Consider the following 16,357-nt stretch of genomic DNA (forward strand, 5'->3'; position numbering starts at 1 on the left):
GTTCTAGCCCCTTGCCTGGTATACTATCGATCTTGAGTTCTGCTAGTTTTTTCAGAACCAATTCCTTTTCCACAGCTATCTCTAACATTTAATCCATATCCTCCTCAATTCCATCCACTTTCTCACTTCGAAGATCACTTGTAAATCCAGTGAAAAGCATTAATTTAATAATGATTTCATACCTTCATCCTCCACAATTAGACTCTCACCATCACTCTTGAGTAGTCCTATCTTTAATTTAACTAGGCTTATGGACTAGAATCCCCACTTTTGTGCTTATCGCCCAAAAATCGGCACTATTTCCAGCGTGGGCGATTAAAAAGGGTTTTCAGATCACCGGCTTCTCGCCCATTCTCAAAACACCTAGTTTACATTTTTGAAAATGGACGTTACCATGAGCAATATCAAATGGGCGGTAGCGTTAAATTTTTCTGACCTTCTGCCGTAAAGTGTGGCCGTCCTTCGCAATGGCATGGCAATGCTCGACTCCCGTGATTCTGGAGTTCAAGGGTCACCATGACATGAGCAGAAGAGGAGACAGAGTGAGAGGGAGCTCAGAGGCACAAAGCGTGTGTGGCTGTGGTGTGTGCTTGTTTGGTTGAGGTGGGAGGCACGAGGGAGATTCACCAGCAGCAAAAAATCCACGAAGCACCAAAGACTTAGTTGGCACCGAGTTTTTGTCCAACAAATAACATATAAAATGGAAGGGATGGAGGAGGCCCTGGAGCTGGTAGTCAGGAACACTGGTGGCAGAGGGCTTCCAGTGGTCTCAGATCGCCGCAGTGCACCCCAAGGTGATGCACCCCCATTGCCAACCACATACGAGAGCCAGTAGCAATATCTTGCTTATGGCTCGGAGCATGCTCCCACCTCGGGACCGTCCTCTCCCGTATCCGTCCGAGCAGTGCTTTGGCCATCACCTCCCCCATCCAATGAAGCATTACCTGAGGACCTCCTCGGCCAGGCGGCTTGGAGTCAGGAGGGGAAGGGGAAGGGGTAGAGCCAGGGAGGAGAAGCAGGGAGTGGGGGGGGAGGGGGAAGGATTGGTTTGTACCGAAATACTGTTAATTTCAGACTAATGTTCAGTTTAAATGTTTTTGTTTAACAAAACCTTGTAGCACATTGGCTCAGATAGCTGCACCATTATACGCTGGTGATTCCTTATCATAGGGTATAATCACACTTAACTTCAATCAACGTAAACTTTAACTGTCACCAAGGTGATGCCCACCATTGATGTACCTGCACACCCAGCAATGTGTCAGTCTTGGAAATAACACCAACGTTCTTTCAGGCAAAGCGATCATTGGTGAGCTCTTGACGTAAGGCTCTTGAAGCTATCATGCCACCATGGGCCCTTTCATGCAGTCTACAGGGGGCCAGTCATGACTTCAGCGCAGCCTGATTGTCTGGCCCGATGTCAGCGTCCGCCTCCTCGTCCTCCTCTTCGTCTCTCTGGTGAGGTGGACTGTCAGACTCATCAGGTAATTCTTGTCCCCTCCTGATAGCCAAGTTGTGCAGCATGGAGCAGACCACCACGAATTGAGCTACCTGCTCAGGGTGGTATTGGAGCTCGCCTCCTGAGTGGTCCAGGCATCTGAAGCGCTGCTTCAGCACTCCAATGGTTTTCTCCATGATATTGCGAGTTGCTCTGTGGCTCTCGTTGTATCACCTCTTGGCCTCGGTGTGGATATCATGCAGAGGGGTCATTAGCCAGGTGGTGAGACCATATCCTTTGTCCCCAAGCATCCAGCTTGTGGCTGATTGTTAAACAAGTCAGATACAGTGCTCTCACGCAGGATGTGCGCATCATGGATGCTGCCCGGAAATTGAGCATTCACTACCAGTATAATTTGCTGGTGGTCGACAACCAGCTGGACATTCAGGGAATGGAATCCCTTGCGGTTCCTGAAAACATCAGCATCCTGAAAAGGTGCCTGCATCACGATGTGCGTACAGTCTATTGCTCCTTGCACCTTGGGGAAGTTTGCAATGCTGGAGAAACATAGAGCCCTCTCATTCAGTGCCTCGCTGGTCATAGGGAAGCTGATCAAGTCCCCCCTGCATATGTACAGGGCTTCAGTGACCTATCTAATGCAGCGATGTGTGACATGCTGAGAAAGTCCACAAATGTCGCCATCTGTGGCCTGAAAAGAACCCGAGGCATAGAACGACAGTGCCGCGGTGACTTTGACCTTGACGGACAGTGTGGTTCTGATGGTGCTGGCAGGCTGCAGATCTGCCCTTATCAGCTGGCATACCTCAGTGATAACCTCTTTGTGGAAGCGCAGTCTCCGAAGGCAGGTGGTGTCGGGTAAGTTGAAGTAAGAATGCTTCTCTTTATACTTGCAGGGGGTGTAACGTCTGGTCCTCCTCATCTGACTATCACTTCGTACATTGGGCACATAATGCAGTGCAGCGTTCCTTCGACAATGTCGAGTCTGCTGCATGTATTTGGTCACCAAGAGAGGGTGAGAAAGGACAGGCTCCATTGCAGTAGCTCTCTGTTTGCCACCGATTGCACACAAACAAGGAATGGCCCGACGAGCACACCTCTTCAATTCCAATCGGTCACAGTGCGGTCAAGATGTTTTCAGAGATGTTTACATCAACTCCAAGGACCTGCAGAGTACATCCTAACTCCGCCGAGGTTGAAGCACAGCAGCCTTTTAAAGGATGCGACATGTGATCTACAACATGGCGTCCATAACGCTGTGATTCGTTCCGGTTAGTTCCACTTTTTGTGGGCGGTTTTTTGAGCGAGTGATATTGTGGGCGATATGTGTGCGAGGTGGTGAAATTGACGATGGGCAATCTCCATGGCCACTAGTTTGGGTAAATATGCTCTTTACTACAAAAAACAGTCGCCGGGCGGTAATATTGAATCTTGGCGTTAATTCCGTGCGGAAAGTAACACTGGGCGATATTATGGCCGTTGAATTCGCCCATCCTGGTAATTCCGCCCAAAAAAGTGGGCGGGCGGTAATATTTTTTCTCGCCGTTACGCACATGGGGAAAGTAACGCTCGGCAATAAGTTTCCAAAAAATGCCCGCCAGTTTCCATTTTGTGCCAAAATGGGCGATATCTGGGTGTTATACGTCATTTCAGCGGTAAAATGGGCATTAGGTGGCCGTTAAGCTGGCAAAATAAGTGGAGTTTCTACCCCTATATGTTTTATATGCTTAAAGCCTTAACTATTTCCTTTTATATTATCTGCTAGCCTTTTTTCATATTCTCCTTTCTAATCTTTTCACCACCCCTCTGAAATTTCTATACTCTTTTTTAGTATTGTAAACTCAAATTGTATCCTATGCTTCCTTTTAAATTTCAGGTGAATTTTGTCGACAGAACCTGATTCTTTGATACAGCTCCTTTTCATTTTAAAGGAACATATTTATTTTGTATTCTACTCAAGCACATATGAAACTCTCCTACTGCTAATCCTTTGACCTGTTGGCTAACCTTTCAGCCCAGTTAATTTGGGCCAGGTCCCTCCTTACCTCACTAAACTTTGCTCTTTTTCCAGTCCTCCACCCATATCTTTCATTCTTCATTGTCCTTTTCTATTCCTGCACTGAATAGAACTATGCTGTGGTTCCAATTTCCAAATTATACTCCTACGCTTACATTAATTATTTCCCCCACTTCTCTTCCCAGAATTAATTCAAGCAATGATTCTTTGCCTTATTAAACAATGGGGCAGAGATCCTGGCCTCCCCGGGTCCGTACGGAGTTTCTACGGATCCGGGAAGGCATCGCAAAAGCCGGATTTCAGCGCACAATCCGCATGCACTGAAAACCGGCTTTACCGGTCTGTTAAGCAGATCTTCCGTATCTCGGGAGTGAGAACATTTGCAAGGGCAAGATTGCGGTATTTACCCATATCTTGCCCAGCAAATGTCCTCAAAACTCTTGCGCCTGATAAAAGCAGACGCATAGCCTATTTTACAGGCGTAAGAGTTTTAAAACATACAAAAACATTGTAAAATAACATTTTTAAAACACATTTTATTGTTAAAACACCTCCCCACTATGGGTAAGTTTATTTTAAATCATAATTAAAAGGAAGTTTTAAAAAGTCGGAAAAATATATATTTTTTAAATACAGGTACATAAATAACTTTAATTTAACTTAATAAAAATATGTTGTGCATTTTTTTCTATCTTTTATTATTGGTTATGTGTGTTTTGGGGGCTGTTTCTCATGCTCATTTTATGGAGTTTCCATTATTATGAATGAGAATATACTATACCTGATTGGCTGCCCAGAACCATGTGCTCCAGCTCCAGGCCTGCGCACATCCCGACATGCACGCACTGCAACGCGCAGTCAGGGAAGGCCTCAGGACCAGCAGCTTCAGGTAGGTGTGCTTCCTTTTACTAGAATCCAGTCAAACGCCCGCGGGAAGGAAAAAGCGGGATTTCTGGGCCGTTAATCCAGGTAGGCATCTTGGATGCATTCTAAAAAGCATTGCCACTTTAATCACATGCATTACAACAACAACCTGTTGCGCCTTTAACATAATGAAATGGACAAAGGTGCTTTACAGGAGCTTTATCAGACAAAATTTGTCACCAAGCCACATAAGGCGATATTAGGACAGATAACCATTGGTCATGGAGATAGGTTTTAAGGAGCGTCTTAAAGGAGAAAAGAGATAGAAAATTCGAGAGCTTAGGACCTAGGCAGCTGAAAGCATGGCCGCAAATGGTGGAGCAATTAAAATTGGGGATACGCAAGAGACCACAATTGAAGGAACACAGAGATCTCGGAGGGCTGGAGGGCTGGAGGAGGTTACAGAGATAGGGAGGGTGAGGCCATGCAAGGATGGCCTGGTGGTAACCTTGCAATTTTTTTTCCTTTTATAGAACTCGCCTGTGTTTCATTTCACTGATCCATTATGCCAGGTAATGGCCCAGTTGGTGGAGTTGGAAATGCCCCCCCTTTGGTGTACCTGTAACTCCAGTCTCCCTCTGCTGCCCATGTAGATGGTCAGCCATTTCCCTCTTTCTGCCCAGTAAAACACTGCCTATGGGGTGACCATAGTCTGTAGAGTAGAGTCTAGAAACCCACTGAGGTTTGGAGTGTGGCTAATTGGTGCCCGCGCTCCCCTGCTCCAGAGACTTGGAGGTATAAATTTGTTGCCATTCAGTTTGGGTGCAAAAGTAGCAGTGTGGGCGCAACATGTGCCTGAAATGGAAGGTGAGTCCCAGGGGGAGTGTGCGGAGCACCAACAGGAGAGGGTAGCGACCAGGATACTGTGGAGTTAGCAGCTTACTGCAACCATTAAAGAATCCTGAGCGGCCACACCTAAAACAGTGTTAGGCCCCTCATTTACATATGCAAGGTACCTAATGCCTGATTTAGACAGCTAGGAAAGATTGCCCAACTCAGTATCGGATCTGATATCATTCAGGCATCCTTTGGGCGCGGGACTTTTTGTTCCCCAAAACTGTCCCCCATTGCAACCATTTTACAGCCATAAAGCGGAAATGACAAGATCCAACTTATATCTCTCAATTGTTTGACATTGTACAAATGTGCTGCCCTGGATTCACTGAGCAGCCAATGATGACTCGCACAACACACTCCATGCACATATCACAGAGATCCCCTGCACTGCCATCATTGCGTGTGTAACTTAAAAGTGTAGATAGCGTCAGCCTGAATTCTCACGAGCACCAAATTCTCACAAGAATCAAACTCCGCTTACTCACTTCACACAAGTAATAGTTGTAGAAGGAAAAACTCTCCCATCTAACTGCGGCTCATTGCTGACCTCCCGCTAAGGCTGAATTCACACTGAGGCCAACTCTTCACCCTTCTGGCCTTCCGCACTCCATTGGTTTCTCAATGATCGAAGTAATGGGGTGAAAGCTCGTTTTGCTACAAGCATTTTAGGTTATGATCTGAATTCAATTTGGTCAATTTACTGGATGGAAAAAGAACACTTGCATTGGTATGGTTGAGATTCTGTGGTTGGGTTTAAGGCACTTTGCTGGGTAGATTAAAGGAACCAATGAGCATTCAACATTGAGAAAATATTCTGGGCCGAAGTTGGCTGTAGCAAGGCATGTAACAGCATTTGTTGTTAGTTAGACTTGCCTTTGCAGGTTTATATTTGTTGCGTGGCAAGTTGCTGAAAGTGTGATCTTATAATGTCGCAGCAAGGGAAAACCGGCCATCTGGGATCTGAGTGAACAGGGCAAGTAACTGGGTATCTCTTTAACCAATCAGATTGAAGGATTGTGAAATTAACAGCGAAGGAAGTGTAAATTAGAGTGGGTGAATTCAATGGCAAATCAGGTACAGAAAGAGAAATAAAGAGAGGGAATGAGAGATTGGTTTAAGTAAAAAAAATTGACATTTTAAAAATCTCCAACATCAATTAAAACCTGAAGAAATGAGACTCCACACTTGTAATAGTTACTTTTCAATGCCAGAAAGGTTGTTTGGCAGTAATTAACACTTATCATGTCATTCAGCACCTTGAGATAGTTTGTTACGTTAAAGGTGAAAGTTGTTGTTGTTGTTGTTGTTGTACTTAGACAGGACTGCACAAGGCCTAACTTTCTGTGGCAAGTTTTGTTTGTACCTACAGTGCAAATACAGCAATTCACGGAATTCAATGGGCTAGACTTTGCATTGTTGGCCAGATTGCCCAAAAATGGGTGATATTTCTGGCGTGAGCGATAATATTTTTTTCACGATCGCCGGAATATCGCCAATTTTAAAACCCGCTAGTTTCCACTTTTTTATTTGGGCATTAGCCGTAGCGATGGGAAATGGGCATTAACGATTTATTCCATCGTGCAAGGCCGGCATCCATAGCAACAGGCTTTTCCCGTGATTCGGGAGGTCAGGGGTCATCTGCACATGTGCAGGGGAGAAAGAGGGAGAGGAGAGAGAGAGAGAGAGACAGGAGTTGATTTCATAAGCAGGTGTGGAATATTTGTATTAGTGACTGATTTTAGAAATGGAGAATATTGAGAATATTGAGGAAGTAATGAGTGATGTAGAGGTGGAGGAGGTGGCCGAAGTGAGTGAGGTGGGAGATGAGATGGGCGGACGAAAGTGTGCAAAGCACTTCAGCGAGGAGGCAAATGCTGCACTGGTCGCCGAGGTTGAAAATCGTTGGGCCCAATTGACCCGGGGTGGTCATGGGAAACCAACCCCCAAGGGGGTAGCAAAGAATCTAGTGTGAGATCGCCGAAGTGGTGTCTTCGACGACGCATGAGGTGAAAGAGCCTAACCAGTGCCGCAAGCGCTGGAACGACCTCGTTGGTTCCGGCAGAGTAAGGAATAAATTTATTAGATAAATTGTAATGTTGCAATGATTAATTCAAATATAGATCTGTTGGATTGTAGTTAGACTGGTAATAAGAACATAAGAACATAAGAATTAAGAACAGGAGTAGGCCATCTAGCCCCTCGAGCCTGCTCCGCCACTCAACAAGATCATGGCTGATCTGGCCGTGGACTCAGCTCCACTTACCCGCCCGCTCCCCGTAACCCTTAATTCCCTTATTGGTTAAAAATCTATCTATCTGTGATTTGAATACATTCAATGAGCCAGCCTCAACTGCTTCCCTGGGCAGAGAATTCCACAGATTCACAACCCTCTGGGAGAAAAAATTCCTTCTCAACTCGGTTTTAAATTGGCTCTCCAATATTTTGAGGCTGTGCCCCCTAGTTCTAGTCTCCCCTACCAGTGGAAACAACCTCTCTGCCTCTATCCTGTCTATCCCTTCCATTATTTTAAATGTTTCTATAAGATCACCCCTCATCCTTCTGAACTCCGACGAGTAAAGACCCAGTCTACTCAATCTATCATCATAAGGTAACCCTCTCATCTCCGGAATCAGCCGAGTGAATCGTCTCTGTACCCCCTCCAAAGCTAGTATATCCTTCCTTAAGTAAGGTGACCAAAACTGCACGCAGTACTCCAGGTGTGGCCTCACCAATACCCTGTACAGTTGCAGCAGGACCTCCCTGCTTTTGTACTCCATCCCTTTCGCAATGAAGGCCAACATTCCATTCGCCTTCCTGATTAACTGCTGCACCTGCAAACTAACTTTTTGGGATTCATGCCCAGGTCCCTCTGCACTGCAGCATGTTGTAATTTCACCCCATTCAAATAATATTCCCTTTTACTGTTTGTTTTTCCAAGGTGGATGACCTCACATTTTCCGACATTGTATTCCATCTGCCAAACATTAGCCCATTTGCTTAACCTATCCAAATCTCTTTGCAGCCTCTCTGTGTCCTCTACACAATCCGCTTTCCCACTAATCTTTGTTTCATCTGCAAATTTTGTTACACTACACTCTGTCCCCTCTTCCAGGTCATCTATGTATATTGTAAACAGTTGTGGTCCCAGCACCGATCCCTGTGGCACACCACTAACCACCGATTTCCAACCCGAAAAGGACCCATTTATCCCGACTCTCTGCTTTCTGTTAAGCAGCCAATTCTCTATCCATGCTAATACATTTCCTCTGACTCCGCATACCTTTATCTTCTGCAGTAACCTTTTGTGTGGCACCTTATCGAATGCCTTTTGGAAATCTAAATACACCACATCCATCGGTACACCTCTATCCACCATGCTCATTGTATCCTCAAAGAATTCTAGTAAATTAGTTACACATGATTTCCCCTTCATGAATCCATGCTGCGTCTGCTTGATTGCACTATTCCTATCTAGATGTCCCGCTATTTCTTCCTTAATGATAGCTTCAAGCATTTTCCCCACTCCAGATGTTAAACTAACCGGCCTATAGTTACCTGCCTTTTGTCTACCCCCTTTTTTAAACAGAGGCGTTACATTAGCTGCTTTCCAATCTGATGGTACCTCCGCAGAGTCCAGAGAATTTTGGTAGATTATAACGAATGCATCTGCTATAACTTCTGCCATCTCTTTTAATATCCTGGGATGCATTTCATCAGGACCAGGGACTTGTCTACCTTGAGTCCCATTAGCCTGTCCAGCACTACCCCCCTAGTGATAGTGATTGTCTCAAGGTCCTCCCTTCCCACATTCCTGTGACCAGCAATTTTTGGCATGGTTTTTGTGTCTTCCACTGTGAAGACCGAAGCAAAATAATTGTTTAAGGTCTCAGCCATTTCCACATTTCCCATTATTAAATCCCCCTTCTCATCTTCTAAGGGACCAACATGTACTTTAGTCACTCTTTTCCGTTTTATATATCGGTAAAAGCTTTTATTATCTTTTTTTGTTTTACGCAAGTTTACTTTCGTAATCTATCTTTCCTTTCTTTATTGCTTTCTTAGTCACTCTTTGCTGTCGTTTAAAATTTTCCCAATATTCTAGATTCCCACTAACCTTGGCCACCTTATACGCATTGGTTTTTAATTTGATGCTCTCCTTTATTTCCTTGGTTATCTTAGTGTCATGCATTTAATCCTAACCTCGATCTTATTAAAGTTATTCTCAGACCGTAGATATAACCATTGCATACGAAGCATATTGGCATATAACGTTAACATTAATGATGAATAGCATGGGCGATGACTAATTGGGGGTTGTATGTGTGTTCTGTGTGTTGTGCTGTATGTAATAATAATAATAATCTGATATCTGTCATATCTGTAATATACCTAGGCAATGATCTTATGCCATGCTCTTGTCACCTTTCAAAGAATAGGTCTGAACAGAGGTGTATTGGGGAGGACCAGCAGATCTCACCCCATTGATGGACCTTGAGGACCAGGCATTGGCCTTAGTGGTGGTCCATAATTGGTCGGCCACCCGTGGTGGTGCTGAACCTGTTCTTGTGCCACGTGAGTAATGTATAAAAAAGCAATTTAATGCCATTTCAGTACAAGGTATGATTGATGTAATGTTATGTAATTAATGATGGGATCATGAAATATCATTGTAATGTATGCAGATTCTGTGCTATCGTGATGTTAATTATATGTAACGTCTGTCATTGATATTTATATTTATGGCCGTAGAGTTGCTCCTCGTACATATGAATGCATAGCGTAGGCATTTTCATGTGACCCTGGCATGCCCTTCTCTTCTACTAACCTCATTTATGTTTTCTAGGTCATCAGGTTCCCCAGGTGCCCCAGGTTCATCAGCCTTCGCAGGCTCCCCAGGTTCTGCAGGTTCCACTAGTTGTCTCCGGAGGCGAGGAGGCAAGAGACTCTCCTGTCCTTCTACAGTTGCCCCTATCCACCGACGATAGTGATGAGGTGGAGAAGGAGCCTGCAGTGGTGTCATCTTGCATTCTTGCTGCCACATTCCCATGCACCGAGGAAGCAGCAGGGCCAACCTTCTTGCAACAGGGCACCCTGAGTGGTTCCATGACTGTGCCGACCCTGCGGAGGTTAGTTCGGCGAGGTCACACCGCTCCAAGACTGCAGATGTAAGTATGGATATGGTGGAACTATCCAGGATGAGTGTCGACATAGGTCGCGAGCTCCTCCAGGCAATGGGTGGGTTAACTGGACATGTTGCTGCTCTGACCACAATAGTCTCTCAGGAGATGTCACGGATGGTAGCGGTGATGGAGCGAATAGCCGAGTCCATGGATGCCAGACGACAACCTGTGGTCCCGGAATACGGCACTGCACCCCAAGGTGCCGTACCAACACCACCACCGACACATGCGAGTCAGGAGGAAACTCTTGCTTCTGACTCAGAGGATGTTTCTTTGCAAACATCCTCTCCATCTCCAGCCCCATCTTTGACTCTGCCATCACCACCGCCCCCCCTCCCCCCCCACACACACTGCAGCAGTGCTCAAGGTGCCCTGCTACAAGGCGGCTTGGAGTGTGTACAAGGGGAAGAGGTGGGGTTCAGATTAGGGGGGGTAAAGGAAAGGAATTATGTGGCCACAGGTAGGGAGGGTGAGGTTTATTATTATTGTTATTAAAAAATTTGTTAACTGGTGGGTGGGTGTTTTTTAAAGTATGTTTTTATTGCTATTGTTATTTGTTATTTAAAACATTTTCACTGTTGGGGTGGGGGTGGTTGGTACATGAGTGTTTGTTGTTAAAAAAAATTGTTTAAAACTTTTCTAAGCATTAACATTTTTTTTATTTAACTTAACATCGTTGCGCAGTGTCTTCAAATAGCAGAAACATTAAGCATATACAAAGTTTGCAAACAATGGTGAGGCCAGGCCAGGAAAGGCAAAGTTGAAACGTAACGTAACACAACTCTAAGTGTAACTGTCACCAACATAACGCAAAGCGTTCATTTATGAGCTGCAGACACAACAGTCTTGCAGCTGCGTAACTAGCACCAATGTTAGTTCAAGCAAAGCATTCATTTATGAGCTGTTGACAACAGTCTTGCAGCTGCATAACTACCATGGGCCTTTTCCTGCAGTCTAGGGTGGGGTGGGGGCGTGGTTTCAATGCCAGTCTGATTGTCCTCCCCGAGGTCCTCGTCCACCTCCTCATTTCCTCTTCCACTTCTCCTCTTTCCTGAGGTGGACCAGCGGTCCCATCTGGCAATTCTTGTCCCCTCCTGATAGCTAAGTTATGCAACATGCAGCACATCACAATGAACTGAGCAACCTGTTAAGGGTGGCATTGTAAGTCACTTCCTGAGTGGTCCAGGCATCTGAAGCTCTGCTTAAATACTCCAACTATCTTTTCGACAATATTGCATGTGGCTATATGGCTTTCGTTGTAGCGCTTCTCGCTTCCATCTGGATCTTACGCAGGGGTGTCATCAGCCAGCTGGCAAGGCCATATCCTTTATCTCCCAGCATCCAACCATGACCTTGTGGCTGACTCTTAAACAGGCCAGAGGCAGTGCTCTCACACAAGATGTGTGCATCATGGATGCTCCCCGGAAAATTTGCATTTACTGCCAGAATTATTTACTTGTGGTCAACAACGAGCTGCACATTCAGGGAGTGGAATCCCTTTCGGTTCTGAAACACCTCTGCAGCCTGAAAAGCTGCTCGCAGGGTGATGTGCATACAGTCTATTGCTCCCTGCACCTTGAGGAAGTTTGCTATTCTCAAGAAACCCAAAGCCCTCTCAGTCTGTGCGTCCCTGGTTATAGGGAAGCTATGAGGTCCATCCTGCGAGCATGAAGGGCTTCAGTCTCCTGTCGAATGCAGCAATGTGTGGCGTGCTGAGAGATACTGCAAACGTCGCCGGCTGAGGCCTGAAAGGCGACCGATGCATAGAAGGAAAGTGCCGCAGTAACCTTGACCTCAACGGGCAGTGAGATCCTGATGGTGCTGTTAGGCTGCAGATCTCCCTTAATGAGCTGGCATATTTCACTGATGACTTCCTTTCAGAAGCGCCGTCTCCTAAGGCACGTGTTATAGGACAAGTCCAAGCATGACCGCTTATCCCTGTAAGTGCATTGGGTGTAAGGTCTCCTCTTCCTCAGCAGTCTGCCACCTCTTTGATTGGACACATAATGCTCTTCATTAAACCTTCTCCCATCTCTAGTCTGCAGCATGTGAGTAGTCATCAATACCGCCTGAGAAATTATAGGCCTCATTACTATTACTAAATGTCCTATTTATATGTATTCGAAATTATTAACTTGTCCTCTTTAAAAACTCAATAAAAAATCAAAATTCACCACAATATGATTAGATAGTTGGCAAGAGATTTTAAAACGACCTTAAAATCACTCCCGAATTACTTCAAAGCTCCCATGAACTTGAAGCAGCCTTTTATGAAAATTCCTCCTGTTATGTATGTAAACTTTTATATACCTTGTACTGCCACCAGAGGGTTCATACCCTGGAGTCCCAAGGGATCCCACAATCCTTTGGGAGCACAGGTACTTAAGGAGGCCTCACAGGATGGAGAGGCACTATGGAGACCTGCAATAAAAGACCAAGGTCACACTTTACTTTGAGCTCACAGTATCCAGTCAGATTCTTTATTTATACACTACAACTGGCGACGAGAGACAGATGACGAACCCAACGATGCAGAGAACAGTGGGCATCCTGGAGAAATTCTCGGAGGGAGATGATTGGGAAACCTTCGTGGAACGATTTGACCAATACTTCATGGCCAACGAGTTGGAAGGAGAAGCGAACGCTGCCAAACGAAGGGCGATTCTCCTCACCGTCTGCGGAGCACCAACGTATAGCCTCATGAAAAATCTGCTTGCTCCAGCGACACCCACAGAGAAATCGTACGATGATTTGTGCACAGCTCCAGGAGCATCTGAACCCGAAGGAAAGCGTTCTGATGGCGAGGTACCGGTTCTACACGTACAAAAGATCTGAAAGCCAGGAAGTGGCGAGTTATGTCACCGAGCTAAGATGCCTTGCAGGATATTGCGAATTTGAAGGACATTTGGAGTACATGCTCAGAGACTTTTTCGTACTTGGCATTGGCCATGAAGTGATACTTCAAACTTTTGACTGTAGAGACCCCAACCTTGAGTAAGGCCATAGTAACAGCCCAGGCGTTCATTGCCACCAGTGACAATACTAAGCAAATCTCTCAGCACACGAGTGCTGCTACAAGTACTTGAACAAAGTGATGTTGTTTTCAAATTGCAATGTACAGGGCAGGCCCCACTTGTCACATCCGCAGATGTCTGAGTCCACCATCAAGGGTGAAGAATGCAAGGCCATTAACACTTTGTTGGCGCTGCAGGGGTGGTCATCGTTTCCATTCATACCAATTCAAAGGGTATGTTTGCAAGGGCTGTGGAACAATAGGACACCTCCAACATATATGCAGGCGAGCTGCAAACCCTGTTAATCCTGAAAACCACCATGTTGCAGAGGAAGAAAGATCCACGGCAGATCACTAGAACCAGAGCCTCCGACTGAGGAGGCAGAGGTACATGGGATGCACACATTTACCATAAAGTGTCCCCTGATAATGCTGAAGGTTGAATTAAATGGACTCCCGGTGTCAATGGAGTTGGACACTGGCACGAGCCAGTCCATTATGAGCAAAAAGACTTTCGAAAAATGATGGTGCAGCAAGGCTTCAAGGCCAGTCTTGACTCCCATTTGCATGAAACTGAGAACTTACACAAAGGAACTGATTCTCATAATCGGCAGTGCAATTGTAAAGGTCTCCTACGATGGAGCAGTGCACAAGCTACGACTCTGTGTGGTACCAGGCGATGGTCCCACACTGCTCGGCAGGAGCTGGCTGGGAAAGATATGCTGGGACTGGGACGACGTCCAAGCACTCTCTTCTGCTGACAATACTTCGTGTGCCCAGGTCTTAAACAAGTTCCCATCGCTGTTCAAACCAGGCATCGGGAAGTTGCAAGGAGCAAAAGTGAAGATTCACCTAATTCCGGGGGCGCGATCCATTCATCACATGATGAGAGAAATAACAGAGATCGAGCTGGGCCGGCTGCAACAAGAGGGCATCATTTCGCCGATTGAATTCAACGAGTGGGCCAGTCCTATTGTTCCCATCCTCAAGGGAGATGGCATCGTCAGAATCTGAGGTGATTACAAAGTAACTATCAATCGTTTCTCCCTACAGGATCAATACCCACTACCAAAGGCTGACGACCTTTTTGCTATGCTGGCAGGAGGAAAGACGTTCACGAAGCTGGACTTGACCTCGGGCTACATGACGAGGAAGCTGGAGGAATCATCGAAGGGCCTCACCTGTATCAACACGCACAAAGGTCTCTTCATTTAGAACAGATGCCCGTTTGGAATTCGATCAGCCGCGGCGATATTCCAGAGAAAAATGGAAAGCTTACTGAAGTCTGTCCCGCGCACAGTGATCTTCCAGGACGACATCTTGGTCACAGGTCAGGACACAGTCGAGCATCTGCAGAACCTGGAGGAGGTTCTTAGTCGACTCAACCGCATGGGGCTTAGGTTGAAACACTTAAAGTGCATTTTCCTGGTGCCTGAAGTGGAGTTCCTCGGGAGAAGAATCGCGGCGGACGGCATTAGACCCACCGATTCGAAGACGGAGGCAATCGAGAATGCACCGAGGCCACAGAACGTGTCGGAGCTGCGGCCGTTTCTAGGACCCCTGAACTACTTTGGTAACTTCTTACCGGGTCTCAGCACACTGTTAGAACCGCTGCACACTTTACTGCGTAAAAGAGACGAATGGGTATGGGGTAAAAGCCAAGAAAATGCCTTTGTAAAAGCTAGAAAATTGTTATGCTCAAACAAATTGCTTGTGTTGTATGATCCATATAAACGTTTGGTACTGGCATGTGATGCCTCGTCGTATGGCATCGGGTGTGTATTGCAACAAGCTAATGAATCTGGGAAACTGCAACCGGTTGCTTATGCATCCAGGTGTCTGTCTAAGGCTGAGAGGGCCTACAGCATGAATGAAAAAGAAGCGTTAGCATGTGTCTATGGGGTAAAGAAAATGTATCAATATATGTTTGGGCTAAAATTTGAATTGGAAACGGACCATAAGCCACTAATATTCCTGTTTTCCGAGAGTAAGGGGATAAATACTAATGCATTGGCCCGCATCCAGAGATGGGCGCTCACGTTGTCCACATCCAACTACGCCATCCACCACAGACCAGGCATAGAAAACTGTGCCGATGCTCTCAGTAGGCTGCCATTACCCACCACAGTGGTGAAAATGGCACAGTTCGCAGATTTAGTCATCATTATGGAAGCATTCGAGAGTGAGCAATCACCTGTCACAGCCCAACAGATTAGATCCTGGGTGAGCCAGGACCACTTACTGTACCTAGTAAATAATTGTGTGCTTCACGGGAGCTGGTCCAGTGTCCCAGTGGAAATGCAGGAAGAGATAAAGCTATACCAGCGGCGCAAAGTTGAAATGTTTATACAGGCAGACTGCCTTCTGTGGGGCAATCGGGTAGTAGTCCCCAAGATGGGCAGAGACACTTTTATCAGTGACCTCCACAGTACCCACCCAGGCATCGTAATGATGAAAGCGATAGCCAGATCCCACGTGTGCTGGCCCGGTATCGATGCGGACTTAAGAGTCTTGCATGCACAGATGTAACACATGTTCACAGTTAAGCAATGCACCCAGGGAGGCGCCACTAAGTTTATGGTCGTGGCCCTCCAAACCGTGGTCCAGGGTCCATGTCGACTATTCAGGCCCGCTTTTGGGTAAAATGTTCCTTGTGGTTGTAGATGCGTACTCCAAATGGATTGAATGTGAGATAATGTCGGCAAGCACGTCCGCTGCCACCACTGAAAGCCTGCGGGCCATGTTTGCCACGCACAATCTATCTGATGTCCTTGTGAGCGATAAGGGGCCATGTTTTACCAGTGCCGAGCTCAAAGAGTTCATGACCTGTAACGGGATCAAACATGTTACTTCTGCCCCGTTCCAACCAGCATCCAATGGTCAGATAGTTTGCACTGCTCTCTATCAAGCAGGGCTTGAAGAGGGTAACT

Source organism: Pristiophorus japonicus, chromosome 15 (assembly GCF_044704955.1).
Source record: "Pristiophorus japonicus isolate sPriJap1 chromosome 15, sPriJap1.hap1, whole genome shotgun sequence".
In the NCBI taxonomy this organism is placed as follows: Eukaryota; Metazoa; Chordata; class Chondrichthyes; family Pristiophoridae; genus Pristiophorus; species Pristiophorus japonicus.